Source organism: Delphinapterus leucas, chromosome 4, assembly GCF_059928025.1.
Source record: "Delphinapterus leucas isolate spDelLeu-1000000601 "Yukka" chromosome 4, BTC_Dleu_Yukka2, whole genome shotgun sequence".
In the NCBI taxonomy this organism is placed as follows: domain Eukaryota; kingdom Metazoa; phylum Chordata; class Mammalia; order Artiodactyla; family Monodontidae; genus Delphinapterus; species Delphinapterus leucas.
Window position 1 is genome coordinate 36,263,964 of NC_143132.1, and position 20,794 is coordinate 36,284,757.

A 20,794-nucleotide genomic window follows, 5' to 3' on the forward strand; every position below is an offset into this window, starting at 1 on the left:
AACAGCTGATTTCTCAGCAGAAACTCTACAAGCCAGAAGGGAGTGGCATGATATACTTAAAGTGATGAAAGGGAAGAACCTACAACCAAGATTACTCTACCCGGCAAGGATCTCATTCAGATTCGATGGAGAAATCAAAAACTTTACAGACAAGCAAAAGCTAAGAGAATTCAGCACCACCAAACCAGCTCTACAACAAATGCTAAACGAACTTCTCTAAGAGGGAAACAAAAGAGAAGAAAAGGACCTACAAAAACAAACCCAAAACAATTAAGAAAATGGTAATAAAACATACTTATCAATAATTACCTAAAATGTGAATGGATTAAATGCTCCAACCAAAAGACACAGGCTTGCTGAATGGATACAAAAACATGACCCACATATATGCTGTCCCCAAGAGACCCATTTCAGACCTAGAGACACATACGGACTGAAAGTGAAGGGATGGAGAAAGATATTCCATGCAAATGGAAATCAAAAGAAAGCTGGAGTAGCTATACTCATAACAGATAAAATAGACATTAAAATAAAGTATGTTACAAGAGACAAGAAAGGACATTACATAATGATCAAGGGATCAATCCAAGAAGAAGATATAACAATTATAAATATACATGCAACCAACATAGGAGCACCTCAATACATAAGGCAACTAACAGCTATAAAAGAGGAACTCAACAGTAACACAATAATAGTGGGGGATTTTAACACCTCACTTATGCCAATGGAGAGATCATGCAAAATGAAAATAAATAAGGAAACAGAGCTTTAAATAACACAATAGACCAGATAGATTTAATTGATAATTCTAGGGCATTCCATCCAAAAACAGCAGATTACATTTTCTTCTCAAGTGTGCATGGAACATTCTCCAGGATAGATCACACCTTGGGTCACAAATCAAGCCTCAGTAAATTTAAGAAAATTGAAATCATATCAAGCATCTTTTCTGACCACAACACTATGAAATTAGAAATGAATTACAGGGAAAAAAGACATTAAAAACAAAACATACATGGAGGCTAAACAATACATTACTAAATAACCAAGAGATCACTGAAGAAATCAAAGAGAAAAACAAAAAATACCTAGAGACAAATGACAATGAAAACCCAATGATCCAAAACCTATGGGATGCAGCAAAAGCAGTTCTAAGAGGGAAGTTTATAGCTATACAAGCCTACCTCAAGAAACAAGAAAAATCTCAAGTAAACAATCTAACCTTACACCTAAATGAACTAGGGAAAGAAGAACAAACAAAACCCAAAGTGAGCAGATGGAAACAAATCATAAAGATCAGAGCAGAAATAAGTGAAATAGAAACAAAGAAAACAATAGCAAAGATGAATAAAACTAAAAGCGGGTTCCTTGAGATGATAAACAAAATTGATAAACCATTAGCCAGACTCATCAAGAAAAAGAGGGAGAGGACTCAAATCAATAAAATTAGAAATGAAAAAGGGGAAGTTACAACAGGCACTGCAGAAATACAAAGCATCCTAAGAGACTACTACAAGCAACTCTATGCCAATAAAATGGACAACCTGGAAGAAATGGACAAATTCTTAGAAAGGTGTAACCTTCCAAGACTAAACCAGGAAGAAACAGAAAATATGAACAGACCAATCACAAGTAATGAAATTGAAACTGTGATTAAAAATTCTTCCAACAAACAAAAGTCCAGGATCAGATGGCTTCACAGATGTATTCTATCAAACATTTAGAGAAGAGCTAACACCCATCCTTCTCAAACTCTTCCAAAAAATTGCAGAGGAAGGAACACTCCCAAACTCATTCTATGAGGCCACCATCACCCTGATACCAAAACCAGACAAAGATACTACAAAAAAAGAAAATTACAGACAAATATCACTGATGAATATAAATGCAAAAATTCTCAACAAAATACTAGCAAACAGAATCCAACAACACATTAAAAGGATCATATGCCACGATCAATTGGGATTTATCCCAGGGATGCAAGGATTCTTCAGTATATGCAAATCAATCAATGTGATACAGCATATTAACAAATTGAAGAATAAAAACCATAGGATCATCTCAATAGATACAGAAAAAAGCTTTGACAAAATTCAACAACCATTTATGAAAAAAACTCTCCAGAAAGTGGGCATAGAGGGAAACTACCTCAACATAATAAAGGCCATATATGGCAAACCCACAGCAAACATCGTTCTCAATGGTGAATAACTGAAAGCATTTCCTCTAAGATCAGGAACGAGATAAGAATGTCCACTCTCACCACTATTATTCAACATAGTTTTGGAAGTCTTAGCCATGGCAATCAGAGAAGAAAAAGAAATAAAAGGATTACAAATTGGAAAAGAAGAATTTAAAATGTCACTGTTTTCAGGTAACATGATACTATACATAGATAATCCTAAAAATGCCACTAGAAAACTACTAGAGCTAATCAATGAATTTGGTAAAGTTGCAGGATACTAAATTAATGCACAGAAATCTCTTACATTCCTATACACTAGCAATGAAAGATCAGAAAGAGAAATTAAGGAAATAATCCCATTCACCGTTGCAACAAAAAGAATAAAATACCTAGGAATAAACTTACCTAGGAAGACAAAAGGCCTGTATGCCAAAAACTGTAAGACACTGATGAAAGAAATTAAAGATGATACAAACAGATGGAGAGATATAGCATGTTCTTGGATTGGAAGAATCAATATTGTGAAAATGACTCTACTACACAAAGCAATCTACAGATTCAATGCAATCCCTATCAAATTACCAATGGCATTTTTTTGTGTGTGTGTGTGGTATGTGGGCCTCTCACTGTTGTGGCCTCTTCCATTGCGGAGCACAGGCTCTGGACATGGAAGCTTAGTGACCATGACTCATGGGCCTAGCCACTCCAAGGCATGTGGGATATTCCCGGACTGGGGCATGAACCCATGTCCCCTGCATTGGCAGGTGGACCCTCAACCACTGCACCACCAGGAAAGCCCCACCAATGACATTTTATACAGAAGTAGAACAAAAACTCTTAACAGTTGTATTGAGACAAAAAAGACCCTGAATAGCCAAAGCAGTCTTGAGGGAAAAAAATGGAGCTGGTAGAATCAGACAACCTGACTTCAGACTATACTACAAAGTTACAGTAATCAGAACAATATGGTACTGGAACAAAAACAGAAACATAGATCAATGGAACAAGATAGAAAGCCCAGAGATACACCCACGCACCTATGGTCAAATAATCTATGACAAAGGAGGCAAAGATATACAATGGAGAACAGACAGTCTCTTCAATAAGTAGTGCTGGGAAAACTGGACAGCTACATGTAAAAGAATGAAATTAGAACAGTCCCTAACACCATAAACAAAAATAAACTCAAAATGGATTCGAGACCTAAATGTAAGACCGAACACTATAAAACTCTTAGAGGAAAATATAGGAAGAGCACTCTTTGACATAAATCACAGCAAGATCTTTTTTGATCCACCTCCTAGAGTAATGGAAATAAAAACAAAAATAAACAAACGGGACCTAATGAATCTTCAAAGCTTTTGCACAGTGAAGGAAACCATAAACAAGACTAAAAGAAAACCCTCAGAATGGGAGAAAATATTTGCAAATGAATCAACAGACAAAGGATTAATCTCCAAAATATATAAACAGCTCATGCAGCTCAATAGTAAAGAAAGAAACAACTCAATCCAAAAATGGGCAGAAGACCTAAATAGACATTTCTCCTAAGAAGACATACACATGGCCAAGAAGCACATGAAAAACTGTTCAACATCACTAATTATTAGAGAAATGCAAATCAAAACTACTATGAGGTATCACTTCACACCAGTTAGAATGGGCATCATCAGAAAATCTCCAAACAACAAATGCTGGAGAGAGTGTGGAGAAAAGGGAACCCTCTTGCACTTTTGGTGGGAATGTAAATTGATACAGCCACTATGGAGAACACTATGGAGGTTCCTTAAAAACTAGAAATAGAATTACCATATGATCCAGCAATCCCACTACTGGGCATATACCCAGAGAAAACAATAAAAAGATACATGCACCCCAATGTTCATTGCAGCACTATTTACAATAGCCATGTCATGGAAGCAACCTAAATACCCATCGACAGACACATGGATAAAGAAGATGTGGTACATATATACAATGGAATATTACTCAGCCCTAAAAAGGAATGAAATTGAGTCATTTGTTGAGACGTGGATGGACCTAGAGACTCTCATAGAGAGTGAAGTAAGTCTGAAAGAGAAAAACAAATATCGTATATTAACACATGTATGTGGAACCTAGAGTAATGGTACAGATGAACAGGTTTGCCTAATGGAAGTTGAGACACAGATGTAGAGAACAAACATATGGACACTAAGGAGGGAAAATCGTGTTGGGGTGGGGATGGTGGTGTGCTGAATTGGGAGATTGGGATTGACATGTATACACTGATGTGTATAAAATTGATGACCAATAAGAACCTGTAGTGTAAAAAAAAACAAACAAAGCAACAAATACTAAACTTTCTTTGGGTTATTTGCATGGAAATATGTTAATATAAATGTTTCAGACACATGAAATTTCTAAAAATCTTATATGTTCTGGTATAATGTTATAAGTCATAATTCTAGTTATTACTTTAAAATGTATATCTCAGAAATAACTAAATTTCCTTGTCAATTGCATTATTATTAACTTTCATCAAATCTTTAACCATGGTCATTTTTAAGTCTTTTGTCATTTACAAACAGTTCTGGGTGTACTCTGATGCTTTTGCAGAAATGTTCCTAGAAAAGGGTTTCATCTTCAAGGAATTCATGGAAAAGACTCTGACAAGTACAGGTTTCTGGTAACTGACTATAGTGCTGAACTGAATGTATAAGTATTTCCAGAACTCTAATGGAAAACTGTTGAATTCTTAAAAGTGCTAACAAAAGATCAAGATGAAAAAAAATTAATTACATGGGACTGAGAGAAATGATGAGGATGATTATAATTTTTGTGACTTTCTGTTTTAATAATAAAAAAAAATCCCACAAGGACTCAGAGGCAAAAAATATACAAATCAATTTTCACTGCAAAGTAAAGGAGCTGTTACAGTGGAGGATTACTGGACTGAATGTCAATATTATGACATAGTATGAGTGCGTTTTTTGTTTGGTAATTACAATCATCATTGATTTTGTTGTGGTCATCCATTTACAATGCTTGGTGTCAGTTTATTTATCTCTTGTAAAAATAAAATACAGTGTGTGTGTGTGTGTGTGTAAATAAAAAAAAAGATGACATAAACAGATGGAGAAATATACCATGTTCTTGGATTGGAAGAATCAATATTGTGAAAATGACTATACTATCCAAAGCAATCTACAGATTCAATGCAAACAGAACAACCAATGGTATTCTTCACAGAATTAGAACAAATATTTTACTATTCATGTGGAAACACAAAAGACCCTGAATAGCAAAAGCAATCTTGAGAAATAAAAACGGAATTGGAGGAATCAGGCTCCCTGGCTTCATACTATACCACAAAGCTACAATAATCAAGACAGTATGGTACTGACACAAAAACAGAAATATAGACCAATGGTATAGGATGGAATGCCCAGAGATAAACCCATGCACATATGGTCACCTAATTTATGACAAGGGAGGCAAGAACATACAATGGAGAAAAGGCAGTCTCTTCAATAAGTGGTGTGGGGAAAACTGGACAGCTACATGTAAAAGAATTAACTAGAACTCTACCTAACATCATACACAAAAATAAACTCAAAATGGATTGAACACCTAAATGTAAGACCAGACACTATAAAACTCTTAGAGGAAAACATAGGACAAGCACTCTTTGACATAACCCAGACCAAGATCCTTTTTGACCCGTCTCCTAGAGTAATGGAAATAAAAACAAAAATAAACAAATGGGACTTAATTAAACTTAAAAGCTTTGCACAGCAAAGGAAACCATAAAAAAGACAAACAGACAACCTTCAGAATGGGAGAAAATATTTGCAAATGAAACAACAGACAAAGGATTTAATCTCCAAATTATACAAACAGCTCATTGACGTCAATATCAAAAAAACAAACAAGTAAAAAAATGGGCAGAAGACCTAAATAGACATTTCACCAAGGAACACATACAGATGGCCAAGAGGCACAGGAAAAGATGCTCAATATCACTAATTATTAGAGAAGTGCAAATCAAAACTACAATGAGTTATCACCTCATTCCAGTCAGAATGGCCATTATCAAAATAGCTAGAAACCATAAATGTTGGAACGGGTGTGGTGAAAAAGGAACTCTCCTGCACTGTTGGTGGGAATGTAAATTGATACAACCACTATGGGAAAAAGTAAGGAAGTTCCTTAAAATATGAAAAATAAAACTACCATATGACCCAGCAATCCCACTACCATATGACCCAGCATATACCCTGAGAAAACCATAACTAAAAAATAGACATGCCACAATGTTCATTGCAGCACTATTTACAATAGCTAGGATATTGAACCAACCTAAATGTCCATCGAAAGATGAATGGATGAAGAAGATGTGGCACATATATACAATGGAATATTACTCAGCCATAAAAAGAAATGAAATTGAATTATTTGTAGTGAGGTGGATGGACCCAGAATCTGTCATACAGAGTGAAGTAAGTCAGAAAGAGAAAAACAAATACCGTATGCTAACACATATATAAGGAATCTAAAAAAAAAAAATCGTTCTGATGAACTTAGGCCAGAGCAGGAATAAAGATGTAGACATAGAGAATGGACTTGAGGACATGCGGTGGGAGGGGGAAGCTGGGATGAAGTGAGAGCGACAACATATATACACTACCGAATGTAAAATAGCTAGTGGGAAGCAGCAGCATAGCACAGGGAGATCACCTCAGTGCTTTGCGATAACCTACAGAGGTGGGATAGGGAGATTGGGAGGGAGGCTCAAGAGGGAGAGGATATGGGGACATATGTATGCATATGGCTGATTCATTTTAGTATACAACAGAAAGTAACAAAGTATTGTGAAGCAATTATACTCCTGTAGAGATCTATTTAAAGGAAAAAAAAAAAAAAAAACGTACACAGGGCCAATGAAAACACAATGATCCAAAACCTATGGGATGCAGCAAAAGCAGTTCTAAGAAGGAACTTTATAGCAATACAATCTCACCTCAGGGAACAAGAAAAATATCAAATAAACAACCTAATCATATACCTAAAACAAGTAGAGAAAGAAGAACAAACAAAACCCAAAGTTAGTAGAAGGAAAGAAATCATAAAGATCAGAGCAGAAATAAAAGAAATAGACATGAAGAAAACAATAGCAAAGATGAATGAAACTAAAGCTCGTTCTTTGAGAAGATAAAAAAAATATATATATATATCTTTTAGCCAGACTCATTGAGTAAAAAAGGGAGAGGGCTCAAATCAATAAAATTAAAAAGTAAAAATGAGAAGTTACAATGGACACCACAGAAATACAAAGCATCATAAGAGACTATTACAAGCAAATATATGCCAATAAAATAGATAAGCTAGAATAAATGGGCAAATTATTAGAAATGCAAGGATTCTTCAATATTCACAAATCAATCAGTATGATACTCCACATTAACAAACCAAAGAATAAAAAACATGTGATCATCTCAATAGATGCAGAAAAGGCTTTTGACAAAATTCAACATCGAGTTATGATAAAAACTCTCCAGAAAGTGGGCACAGAGGGAACCTACTTCAATATAATAAAGGCCATATATGACAAAGCCACAGCTAACATCATTATCAATGGTGAAAAACTGAAAGCATTTCCTCTAAGATCAGGAACAAGACAAGGATGTCCACTCTTGCCACTATTGTTCAACACAGTTTTGGAAGTTTTAGCCACAGCAACAAGAGAAGAAAAAGAAATAAAAGGAATCCAAATAGGAAAAGAAGTAAAACAGTCACTGTTTGCAGATGACAGTCATCTTTACATCAAAAGTTACTATACATCAAAAATTCTGAAGATGTTACCAGAAAACTACTAGAGTTCATCAATGAATTTTTTAAAGATGCAGGATACAAAATTAATACACAGAAATCTCCTGCATTTCTATACATTAACAATGAAAGATCAAAAAGAGAAATTAAGGAAACAATCCTATTTACCATTGAAACAAAAAGAATAAAATACCTAGGAATAAACCTACCTAAGGAGACAAAAGACCTATACTCAGAAAAATATAAGATACTCATGAAATAAATCAAATATGACACAGACAGAGAGATATACATTTTCTTGGATTGGAAGAATCAATATTGCCAAAATGACTATACTACCCAAAGCAATATACAGATTCAATACAATCCCTATCAAATTACAAATAGTACTTTTCATAGAATTAGAACAAAAATTTTTTTTTTAATTTTTATGGAAACACAGAACCCCTGAAGAGACAATGCAATCCTGAGAAAGACAAAATGAACTGGAGGAATCAGGCTCCCTGACTTCAGACTTTACTACAAAGCTACAGTAATCAAAACAGCATGGTACTGACACAAAAACAGAAATGTACATAAAAGGAAGAGTATAGAAAGTCAAGAGATAAACCCATGCACCTATGGCCACCTAATCTATGACAAAGGAGGCAAGAATATACAATGGAGAAAAGGCAGTCTCTTCATTAAGTGGTGCTGGGAAGACTAGACAGCTACATGTAAGAGAATAAAATTAGAACACTCCCTAACACCATACACAAAAATAAAGTCAAAATGGACTAAAGGTCTAAATGTAAGGCTAGACACTATAAAACTCTTAGAGGAAAACATAGGCAGAACACTCTCTGACATAAATTGCAACAATACCGTTTTTGGTCCACCTCCTAGAGTTATGAAAATAAAAACAGAAATAACCAAATGAGACCTAATTAAACTTAAAAGCTTTTGCAAAACAAAGAAACCATAAACAAAATTAAAACACAACCCACATAATGGGAGAAAATATTTGCAAACGAATCAACTGGCAAGGGATTAATCTACAAAATATACAAACAGCTCAAGCAACTTAATATCAAAAAAACAAACAACACAATCAAAAAATGGGCAGAAGATCTAAATAGACATTTCTCCAAAGTAGACATACAGATGGGCAAGAGGCACAAGAAAAGATGCTCAATATCACCAATTATCAGAGAAATAAAAATCAAAAGTACAATGAGGTATCAATTCACACCGGTCACAATGGCCATCATCAAACAATCTACAAACAATAAATGCTGGAGAGAGTGTGGAGAAAAGGGAACCACCCTACACTGTTGGTGGGAATGTAAATTGGTATAGCCACTATGGAGAATAGTATGGAGGTTCCTAAAAAAACTAAAAATAGAGCTATGATATGACCCAGCAATTCCACTCCTGGCATATATCTGGAGAAAACCATAATTATAAAAGATACATCCACTGCAATGTTCATTGCAACACTATTTATTATAGAGAGGACATGGAAGCAACCTAAATTTCCATTGACAGAGGAATGGATAAAGAAGTGGTACATTATACAATGGAACATTACTGAGCCATAAAAAAGAATGAAATTATGTCATTTGCAGCAACAGGGATAGAACTGGAGATTGTCATACTGAGTGAAGTAAGTCAGACAGAGAAAGACATATATCATACGATATTGCTTATATGTGGAATCTTAAAAAAATTGTCCAAATAAACTTATTTCCAAAACAGAAATAGAGTCACAGATGTAAAAAATAAACTTATGGTTACCAGGGGAGAAAGGAGGAGGAGAGGGAAAAATTGGGAGATTAGGATTGACATATACACACTACTATATATAAAATAGATAACTAATAAGGACCTACTGTATAGCACAGGGAACTCTACTCAATACTCTGTAATGGCCCATATGGGAAAAAAAATCTAAAAAAGAGTGGATACATGTATATGTATAACTGATTCACTTTGCTGTACATCAGAAATTAACACAAAATTGTAAAATCTAAAAAAGAGTGGATACATGTATATGTATAACTGATTCACTTTGCTGTACATCAGAAATTAATACAAAATTGTAAAATTTTTTTTAAAAAATGACTGCATTCACATTCACTCAGTGTGCTGCTTGAGAATTCTAAAATTATGACTATATGACCAAAATTATTATTTAAAAAAATCCAAATTAAAAACTTTTATTGGAGTTTCTTAATTTGCTCTGATTTGTAAAGCATTTTAAATTGTGAATAAGAAGTGTTATATAAATACAAATGATTGATTGATAGGTTACAGATTAGTGAACAGGAAGTCAACAGTTATTAACTGAAATTATGTTAGAATCAAAAATTCTTCCTAGAGAATGGTAAAAAACAAAATACCTCAAACACCTCTAAATCAAAAATTCAGTTACTAAAACGCCCACCAAAATTGTATATATTTAAAAACAATAACAACAAATACATTTTTAAACAGACAATTCAAATTACAGAAAATTTAATGGATATTCAACTTAAATATCTTGTATTGAATATAAAATCACAGGGCAACAAACATATTGAACTTTGTTACCTTGCTATTTACCAGCAGAATTATAACTTAAACCTGGTCATTCCAGTTTCCAATTCAATACTTTCTGGACAAAATATATTTGAATTTAAATAGAATAAGAGATAAAACAATTAAAATTCAAATTTTAATGTATTTTTAAAAACATACAATATCATCAATGACATTATGAAAAGGGACTGTTATTTTTTTTCTTTAAAAAACTGTGGTTCAATGAAATGTTCTGTGATATGTCTCTCCTTCTCTCTCTCCCTGCATCCCTCCCTCTCTCTCTCTCCCTCTCCACCAGACTTTTATTAGATGGAACTGAATACCTGAAAAAAAAAAGTCTTTGAAATGTTGATATTAAACATTTTCATTAAAACAGGGGTGGGGAGTAAATTACTTTTTCACTGAAGTCTTCTAAGATCAGAACATTTAAATGTTTGCAATGGGTTGATAATCTTAAAAAACAAAAAAACAAAAAACAAAAAAACTCCACTTAGTCTAAATTCTAATGTAAATATATCTAATGTGATTATGTTCACAGTATTTAAAAATAATAGAAGTATGTTTTTCTCCTGATTAGCTTCTTGTATATATGTTGGCTAAGCCAGACTAGATTAAAATGGGTTCTCTTTAGGACAAAATATTTACTAATGCAAAGGGTCACTTTAGGCTTCACTAAAATAATAATTTAGTATTTGGGATATTTGTGTGCATGCACAAAACATTCACCATTGTGCTTCTACTCTACAGTGGGGACTAGTCCAGATTTTTCTCAGCAAAAGGATTCTTGCTCACTGAGCCCCCTTTCATTGCCTGTTTATTTCTACCAATGTTGTCATTTTTCAAAGGTTTAAAAATGCTGAATTGTGAAATCAGTGGAATATTGGTTTCAACTGGTTTTGGACAAACTACCACTCTGTTTTAAGAAATTAGACTGGCTCAGCATGGTTTTCATGTCACTTCCCTAAATCAAGCATTTTACATTAGATTAGGAAATGCATATTAGAAGTATGTCACTAAAGCACTCAACTTCTGTACTGAAGTTCAACTGCAATTACATTTTAACATTTTTTTCTACTGTATTATTATATACATTATGATACAGTAAGCTTTCTTTATTACCCTAATGTTTTTCCTCCCCATGCAGTTAAAAAGTATGTGGCAGCAGAGAAGTTCATGATATCTGAAGGACAACATGACAATGCAGCATTCCAACACCAGACTCAACAAAGTGTAGCAAAAGGAGAGAGATAAAAACCTAAGTGAGAAAGTGAAATAGGCTTCTATTGAAGTATGTTAGATTGCCGAGTGGGATCCCATGGGAAGTAGCAGAAGCTCTTTTACTGGAATCATTTAAAAGCTTTCTTAGACAGAATATTTAAGCATATATTTCCTGGAACAATCTCATATTGGAACAGAGAGAGATAAGATGACCTAGAAGTCTTTACTTTCTCTAGCTTCTAATACTTTATGATTCTGTACATATCAAAAGTATATTAAAGTCTGAGGTGCAGTTTTAGACAGCATTAAATTGTTTGTATAGTTTTATAGTTGTGTACAGAAATGTCAGGTAGTGGTCTATAGGCAGAAATACTGCAGAAGAACACCCTGAAATTTACAAATAGATTATGTTAATGTACCAATGCAAGTTTCTGCTGAACTTAACCACCTTTTATATTCATGCAGGATAATGTGGTCCTCTAAAAACAAGGTACTGAAATTTATACTGTGTTCTGTGTGCAGTGTACTGAACCTATGAAATATGGTGATAAAATTTTTGTTGAAAATCTAGTTTATAAAATAAAAGGAAAATAAACTCCGGTTATTCTTATTGACACACGCCTTCTAAAAATTAAAAATGTCTTTGAATATATTTTAAAAATATAAGTGAATATATGAAAAATTCAAAATTATTTATACTTTTCAAAACTAATATTATAACAATTTAATTTTAAATGTCAACTCTAAAAATAGTCTGAAACCTTGCATGTCTACTTCAAACTATCATAAATATGTACTTACTCTGCTATGGAAAATGTACTTACTGGGCAAAAATATTCTTTGAGCTTGTTCTTAGATGCATCATTGTATGATTACAACTTGACAAATCTAAAAAAAAAAAAAAGATGATTTGAGTAAAAAGCTTACCTAAAATACAGAATGAAATTCCTTTTAAGTAGTACATTTTAGGCAAAAGTATTTATTTATTTATTTATTGTGGTACATGGGCCTCTCACTGCTGTGGCCTCTCCCGTTGTGGAGTACAGGCTCCGGACGCACAGGCTCAGCAGCCATGGCTCACGCACCTAGCCACTCCACGGCATGTGGGATCTTCCCGGACCGGGGCACGAACCTGTGTCCCCTGCATCGGCAGGCAGACTCTCAACCACTGTGCCACCAGGGAAGCCCACAATTCTAAAAGAGATAGTGTTGAAGTTTCATGATGGGCTCAAAGAAATCCATGATGCTATTTTCCCTATATTTATGTATGCTTAGAACACTTTCATATTTTTTAAAGTAATATCTGATCATCATAAGAAAGTTGTTAACTGTATAAAGAAAAAAATCACTCATAATCAATTACTTGAAGCTTTTCTATTCATTTACAGTGTTTATTGCAGTTGTTTTTCTACATTTTTACTATTATTGATGCTCAGATTAATATGGCACCAGCACAGATTTTCCTTCTTTTGTACTATGAATGATAATATAGGAAAGTACAAAAAATATGCATTTATTTTCTTCATGGATTTTTTTTTCCTTTCTGGAGATTCTATTTAAGAGGCATTTACACAGACAGTTTGTCTTTATGTTGGGTTTTATCAATAGTTGTGTTTATCAGTTGCAAAATGATATTTATGCATATTCAATAACATATTAATACATACAAATTTCAGGCTGTATAAATCATTTAACAAACTTTCTATGATTGCTCCTAAACCTACTTCACACAAACAAATTTTGGGTGCTAGGTGTATAGTCAGTGACACTGGATCAATATTGTAAAATCTCATGGGGAAAAAAGGTTTATTATCTTATACACATACTCAAAAATTTTAGACCTTGAATTTGTAGAGGGTGATTGTCATTGTATACAACAGCTGCCTGAAACATTAATGTTGGTCATTTCAGTTACTCTTCAAGGGGTTCTGAATAGCATTTCTGCTTAAATATCTACCTCTTCCACCTTAAAAGAAAATCCCTGCCATTAAGAACTCCTCACAATTAAGGCTACAGGCACCTATCAATTGTTTTTCCTTTTGAAGTTAAGGTAGATAATGAAAAATAAAATAAACATGCTATAGATTAAGTTTATAGAGTCCTTAGAAAACTTTTCTAACCAAAATCCAAGAGAGTTACCATTAATTACATTTAAATTCTGCATGTATTGCAGAAGAAAATGCTTCGGTGAACTTTGGTAAGCCAATGACACACTCAGTAAGACTTTTCTAACATTTACTGAGGTCTACTATGGGACTCAAATTTCTTAAGTGTTTTTGAAATTGAAATGTAAACTAATGGCTGATATTCTTAATATTCCTAATATGTTAAACAAGTATTTATGAGCAAGTTTAAATACATATATGGATATATTTTTATCTTAATGTTCATTAAGAATAAAGACAATAAATCTTAATGGGAAATATTAAAATAGGTGTGAAATATAATACTAATTGAGAATAAGTCACAAATTTGTATAGAGGGAGCATAAGGAGAGAAAACACATACTTACACAATTCAGAAAAGCACTTTCAAAAGAGAGGAGATAAATTTGCTTAGGTCACTTATTTTCAAAGCTAATCAACTGCACAGTTGGAAAAGTGGCCCACATAATATTTCTAATTCTCTTTCAGTTCCTTGGGGGAAGAAAAGTAAAATGTTGATGTTCTCATACCCCTTTTAATGATCTACCTGTGGGACAAAATACTGTCTATAAATAATTTTAGTAACTTATCAAGTTCACTGAAAATGGTGATATATGGATGTTGAATTTAACATGATATTAAAGAAGTATAACAAATTATTTCTAGAAAAGATAGAAGAACAGGAAAGTTTATCTTCTGTGAGGCTGGAGAAAAAAATATTATGTTTCTTCACAGTTAGGGTTTTCTGAGTTAATTTTACTAAAACTAAATTTTATTTACTAAAATAAAAGCCTAAAATTTAAATTATGACTAATTAGCCAGTGAGATAAATATCCCTGGAGTTTTATGTTTACATTTCAAGAGTAAATAAATCACCCCTTCTGTGGGTATACCCCCAGATAAAAAATCTGCAGATACTAGTATCATCTTTCCCCTGAAAAATTTTACTTTCCAAAAGGCTAGGGTAAGAACACAAGATCTTTCCCATTATATTTCTGAGGAGACTCGGAGTGGGAAGGGAGACTCTTTCCTTTATAAATATCCACATTCACTTTTTTTGGATTTCTCCTTTGCATTAGACTACATTATATATAAAATTACATCTTCTAGTTCTCCTTGTTTTACCCCAGGGTGAAATACTGAGGCAAAGGCAAAGACACATTTGTTATTTGCTATACATAAATAGTATTTACTTTGTCTCTCTCCATGCACCTTGTGTTGGCATTCATGACAATATTAATACATATAGATATTAAAAACTGAACATCCATATTGTGGAAATTTACAGGAAACTGGCAAAACAAATACAGTCCTTCTTAAATAGAGTCATTCAATACTACATAGGAATTCAATAATTCAATAATAGTTTAAGGATCCAGGAAGATAAAAAAATTAAAACCTTTAGTTTTACATAATTTAGATTTCACAGAATGTTATTTAATAGATGCTTCCTCCAGCTTAACCAAGTGTTAACATCTTGCATAACTATAGCACAATGTCTAAACCAGGGAATAGACATTGATGCAAACCATAGACGTTATGCAGATTTCATCAGTTATACCTGCACACGTTTGTACATATAACTTTGCACATAGTTTTGAGTGTATGTAGCTGTATGAAATCTTATCACAATTGGGACTTCACTTGATAGAGGCTTCACCACCAAAATCAAATTACTATTGTCCCTTGATCGCAAGACTCCAACATGTTACCCTTGTAGCACCATACTCTACCCTTCACCATCTCAAACCCCTAATGACCATTAATCTCTTTTTCATCTTTATAATGATGTTATATATATTCACATATATTACATATATACTCACGAATGTTACATAAGTGAAATCATGCAGTATGTATTATTTTAAATAAGTTGTTTTTTTTTTTTTCCCATTCAGCATGATTTGAGATTCACACAATTTGTGTGTATCAATAGTTTGTTACCTTGTATTGCTGATTAGTATCCCATGATATGGATGTACCACAGATTGCTTAACAGTTCAGCATTGAAGGACATTTGGGTAGTTTCCAGTTTCTGGCTATTATTAATAAAACTTTTATGAATATTCATTAACAAATTTTAAAATGAAAATAACTTTTAATTTCTCTAGGATATTTTCTCAAGAATGCAATTGCTGGGACATATGGTAAGTCCATTTTTATTTTTTAAAATAATTTGCCAAACTATTTTGCTAAGTGGCTCTACACTTCTACATTTCCACCAACAATGTGTCAGTGATCCAGTTTCTCTGCATCCTCACCAGCATTTGGTGGGATCATTAATTTTATATTTAGCCATTCTGGTAGGTGTGTAGTGATATCTCATGGTATTTTTAATTTGCATTTCTAGATGTTGACCTTTTCTCATTTGTTTATTTGTCATCATTTTATCCTCTGTAGTAAAATTTCTGTTTATGCACTTTAACCATTTTCTAATTATATTGCTGTTGAGGTTCTTTTTGTTTTGCTATTTTTTTTGGCAAATGTTTTCTTCCAGCCTATAATTTGCCTTTTCATCCTCTTCACACAATCTTTCACAGAGCAATTTTTTTAATTTTATAAGGTCAAATTTATCAATTTTTTTAATGTATTGTATTTTTGGTGTCAAGTCTAAGAATTATTTTCCTAGTCCTAGTTCCCAAATATTTTCCATTTTTTTCCTATAAGTTTTATAGTTTTGCATTGTACATCTAATTCATGATCCATTTGAGTTAAATTCTGAATATAGGGTAAGGTTTAATTAAGTTTCATCTGTTTGTCTAGGAATGCCCTATTTATCCAGCAACATTTGTTGAAAAAGCTAACCCTCCTCAATTGAATTGTTTTTGCTCCTTTGTCAAAAATTAAATGGGCATATTTATGTGGATATATTTCTGTGTTTTTAAGCTATTTTTTATGAAGATGTCTGTATGGCATTACATCACTCAGGAAAAAAAAAAAAAAGAAATAAAGGCAGATAATCAACTTGCATTTAAGCTAAGTAAAGAGGACAAACCGGCCTCTCAAAGACTATACTTCCTGTTCTGATTCTATTATTTAGAATTGTTCGATAATTGGGAAATATCACATCAGTACAGTATGACTGACTCAATTAGAATTCATTGTTAATCAAGGAAATAATATCCATATGCATGATCTCAATTTCTGTCTACAAGATGATGGTCTTCAAGACCTGCCACATCTCTATATGGAGCCAAAACATATATTTCCAATTTTTCCTAAATATTCTTCAATTGAATATCCAGAAAACTCAATATCTTTCAGTTTAAATCTGAATTTATGGGGGTTCCCTGATGGTTCAGTGGTTAAAGACTCTGTGCTTCCAATGCAGGGGTTGTGGGTTCGATCCCTGGTGAGGAAACTAAGATCCCACATGCTGCGTGGTATGGCCAAATAAAAATAAAAATTGAAAAAAGTATGAATTTATGATTTCCTCAAGATAAGAATGAGACACTTTCTTTTCACTGCTTTCACAATTTTAGTTAATAGCAGTTTTATTTATTCAGGCACCTAAACACATGGTCAAATGTGACTGTATTTTTTTTCCTGATTTTAAAAATCCAGCAGATTACCATATTCTGTCAGCTAAGGATCCCAAATATCACATAAATCATGTATGCTATCTCCATTTTCTAATGCTACTGCATTAATTTGTGTTTTTAATATTTCTTCCTTGGATGTCTATAGTAGTCTCACCTTGGCATTCTAAAACAATGACTATGTCACTATTTCTTAATTCTGATTTCCTCAATGCTTTTGGTCACATTGCCAGAAAATAAAATCCATAACTAAGATATCTAGCTTCTCTTTCATCATCTGTAAAATGACAGCTAATTTACCAAAGTTTTAATGGCATTCAAAATATAAAATTAAAAAACATTTGACACAAGCTACTTAGACCAGTGACTGGCATGTAACTGCTTAAGAAATGGTAACTATTTTCATTATCTTTAGTAAGTTATACAAAGCCCTTGATATTTGAAACCTTGACTACATTTTCAAACTAATATTACTCAAACTTCCATGAGTAGTTTAAACTCACCCTAATGTATCCCAGTAGCCCTGTTAATGACTGAACTCCAACCCGTCCTTTGGGATTCTGATCAAACATCATCTGCTTTGTAAACCATTGCCTGTTCTCTCTGGACAGTTAGGCATTTTCTCTTTCTTCTCTAAAGTAATATATAATGTGTGTATTAAATTGTTATATATATTTTTCAATATTTTTACAATTTATTTCCTTCCCTAAACTGAGTTTCTAAAGATCTGGTACCTGAGCTATTATTGTACATTTTCTGTGCTTAAATGTCTAGTTAAATTAATGGAAACTTTAGTTATTAAATATAAACAAATAAGAAACATGAGATTAAAATATGCATTAAAACACTTGGTTGAAAATTAGAAATAATGACACTTCCAAAATGAGTTAACATAGTATTTTTTCATAATTTTCTAATATTACCCTCACACTTTCTTAACACACTCTCCTTAGACTAACTAGATAAGAAAAATTGTAGTTTCAATTTCCCTTGTTTATATACTTACATGAATGACTATATCCTAATAAAGCTGTCTTTTATAGCTTTATTTTCTAAAGAAAAATACTCTAAATATAATCTTCAACTTGTTTTTCTTTTCTTTTGTTAAATCATGGATATACCTACAAATCTGTAGCTAGAGTGATCAGTGATCCAACAATATCTTCTTTTTTAAAAAGAATTGTTTATTTATTTATTAAAGAATAGCTGATTTACAATATTATATTAGTTTCTGGTATACAATAGACTGATGTGATATTTTTATAGATTATACTTCATTTAGAGTTATTACAAAACTGGCTATATTTACCTATGCTGTACAATATATCCTACTTTCTTATCTATTTTGTACATAGTAGTTTGTACCTCTTAATCCCATACCCTTATCTTGTCCCTCTCCAGTGATAACCACTAGTTTATTCTCTATGTCTGTTTCTGTTTTGTTACATACATTCATTTGTTTCACTTTTTAGATTTCATATATAAGTGATAAAATAGAGAATTGGTCTTTATCTGATATTTCACTAAGCATAATACTCTCTAGGTCTATCCAAGTTTTTGCAAATGAGAGAATCTCATTCTTTTTTATGGCTGAGTAATATCCTATTATATATAGATATAGACACACACACATACACACACACACAAACACACACACACCACAATCTTCTTTATCCACTCATCTGTTGATGGACATTAGGATGCTTCCATATCTTGGCCTTTGTAAATAATGCTGTGAACATTGGGGTGCATATATATTTTCAAAACAGTGTTTTCATTTTTTTTCCAGTTATATACCCAGGAGTAGAATTGCTAGATCATATGGTAGTGCTATTTTTATTTTATTTATTTATTTATTGTTTTTTTGATGTCTGATCTTATTATTTGTTACTTTAGAACATCTCATTTTTGACTAGACTCAGATTTAGAGGTAGAAGCTCTCAGAAAGGACAGCCTCGACTCTTGGAAGTCTGTTCCTGGCATTTTTCTTTGGCCTCCTTCATTCCCCTGGCCAAAAGTTTAGTATATTCTGTAGCCTTTTCCTTATTTTTCTTAGTCGCTGTTCCTTCAGAGAAATATGCCAACGTTTTTGTTGCAGAACATGTGGAGTAACAAGATGCTGAATCTTGGGTACTTTTGTCCTAGGTTTCTTACTTTGCTTGTTTATGAGCTTTCTCACAAGATACTGGCAGACATTGTCTTCTTTAGAGAGATTGAAAAGCTTGTAGATTCTGCTAGCTCTTTTGGGCCCCAGATAACGAGGCACAGTAGTATCAGTGAGCCCAGGAATATCCTTCTCCCCTTTTTTTATGGTGACCCAGTTGAACACTCAGATTGGCATCCACAATGCAACCCTGTACAGATTTGCACTTTCTTTCTTCAGTCCTCCTTGGTCTGTAACAGGAATGCCCATTACTCAGTAGCAGGCGGACTTGGTCGTGGATCAAGACACCTGCTTCCTGGTGAAACCTTGTTTGTCATTCCCACCACTGATTCAAACCACATAACCCTTCCATTCTTCAGCCAGAACATCAGTAGCAACTTCTGTGGCCATACCTTTCTCATAAAAGGTACGAAGTTTTCATTCATTGTCCACTTCAATGAGTTTCTGACAACCAGTGGCTTGGAAAGAGATATTCACCTTTGTCCTGAAGCAGCTAATGGCCTCCAAGTCACCGTGAAGAAGAGTGGTAGTACTATTTTCAGTTTGAGGAAGCTCCATACTGTTTTCCATAGTGGCTGCACCAATTTACATTCCCACCAACAGTGTACAAGAGTTCCCTTTTCTCTACATCCTAGCCAACATTTATTTGTAGATTTTTGATGATAGCCATTCTGATAGGTGTGAGGTGATATCTCACTGTGGTTTACATTTGCGTTTCTCTGATGATTAATGATGTTAAGCATCTTTTCATGTGCCTGTTGGCCATCTGTATGTCTTCTTTGGAAAAATGTCTATTCAGGTCTTCTGCTTTATATATATATATATATACAGTTCTATGAGCTGTTTATATATTTTGGATATTAACCCCTTATCAGTAATATCATTTGCAAATATTTTCTCCCATTAAGAATGTTGTCTTTTCATTTTGTCAATGATTTGTTTTGCTGTGTAAAAGCTTTTAAGTTTAATTAGGTCCCATTTATTTAGTTTTGCTGTTATTTCTTTTGATTTAAAAAAAACATTGTTATGATTTATATTAATGAGTGTTCTGCCTATGTTCTCTTTTAGGAGTTTTATGGTTTCAGGTCTTACAGTTAAGTCTTTAATCCATTCTGAGCTTATTTTTGTATATGATGTGAGGAAATGGCCTAATTCGTTTACATGTATCTGT

At 33.2% G+C, this 20,794-nt stretch overlaps 1 pseudogene; it reads right to left on the bottom strand.

Annotated features, from left to right (window-relative positions):
- Window positions 1-17,005: 17,005 nt before the first annotated feature.
- LOC149749297 (small ribosomal subunit protein eS6 pseudogene) lies at window positions 17,006-20,242 on the bottom strand (annotated as a pseudogene).
- Between the last annotated feature and the right edge of the window lie 552 nt (window positions 20,243-20,794).